Source organism: Buceros rhinoceros, unplaced genomic scaffold, assembly GCF_000710305.1.
Source record: "Buceros rhinoceros silvestris isolate BGI_N320 unplaced genomic scaffold, ASM71030v1 scaffold15698, whole genome shotgun sequence".
Taxonomy (NCBI): Eukaryota; Metazoa; Chordata; class Aves; order Bucerotiformes; family Bucerotidae; genus Buceros; species Buceros rhinoceros.
This window is the reverse complement of record NW_010428840.1, coordinates 50,650-51,756: the sequence shown is the minus strand read 5'-3', so window position 1 is coordinate 51,756 and position 1,107 is coordinate 50,650. Positions and strand designations below refer to the sequence as shown.

The 1,107-nt window shown below is 57.2% G+C and overlaps 1 protein-coding gene across 1 annotated transcript in view; it reads left to right on the top strand.

The window, feature by feature from the left end:
- The window catches only part of LOC104498987 (rho GTPase-activating protein 26), a gene marked incomplete at both ends in the record, with an annotated part of 47,769 nt that overhangs the window by 235 nt on the left and 46,427 nt on the right, over nt 1-1,107 (top strand). The gene's annotated exons all lie outside the window — the stretch shown is intronic.

Genomic DNA, 1,107 nt, shown 5'->3' with positions numbered 1-1,107 from the left:
GTCGTGGCTGCAGCCTGGGGCACCGAGGGTGCGCACGCCCGGGTTACGCTCGCCGGGTGGGGGGCAAGGTTTCACCTGCTTGTTCTTGCCTTTCCTGGGTAGTTCTTGTGCAGTTCTGCGCATCTCTTCTCCTTTAGTCAAACCTCCATGAATGGAGAGCGTTAGTCCCTGAAAACTCGCCTCTCCCTGGTGCTTCGAGCCAGGTGCTCTCGACGGGTGAGTTAGTGCCTCAGTTTTACAGGGCGCTGAGTTTACTCAAGTCTCTCAGGCTTTAGCGGTGTTTTCGCACTCCTGCAGTCTCTGGCCGTGTCAGGTAAATGGCTGCAAGAACAGAAGAGGTGTGGGTGTTTTGGCAGGGCTGTGACACCCCTTTCCAGCGTTATCTGTTGGAACAACTTCACCTTTGGCTGTGGCTGCTCCGCGGTGGATGAGCCGAGATGGAGGTCCAGCTGGCCCCTCTGGGCACTGCACATTCCTGTCTTTTTCCTGGAGGAGTGAAACACTTCTGATGTGATGTATATCACGTGGCAGATGGATGTGTGGAGCCAGTCTATAGTGCCTGGGACTGAGAGCGAGCCCATTGCCGTGTCTCCTTAGCACCATGCACGGCTTACACTTATAAACAGGAAAACCAGGCTGGGGTTGCTATTCCAGGTGGCGTTAGTCACGGCCTCGCATCGGCCTCGCTGCGGGAAGTTCACGTGGTTTACAAAAGCTCGCTCCAAAGTCACTGGGTGCCTGTGCCCTCCTGGTTGTGTGCCAGTTCGTGTTGCAGCTGTCCTCCCTGCCCCGGCCATTGCGGCAATGCTCAGGAGATCTCGGGGAAAACCCCAGTTCGTCAAAACCCGAGGAGCTGAGTAACGCTGGAATACCCGGCGGTGCCCTTCCCTGCCCAGCCTTTCGGTGCCAGCCCCTCTCGCTGCCAGCCCCGGGCAGGTTGGGGTTGGGGTGATGGAGCTCTGCCTGTGCTGGCTGAGGGATGAAGTAACCCCCGGCTGCCTCCCGCTCTCTGTAGCGGTGCTTTCCTCCAGAAAATGGCAGGACTTCGGCTGACATGGGGGTTTTTTTCCCTGTGCCTTGAGGGTATTTTTTTTTTTACGGTGAAAT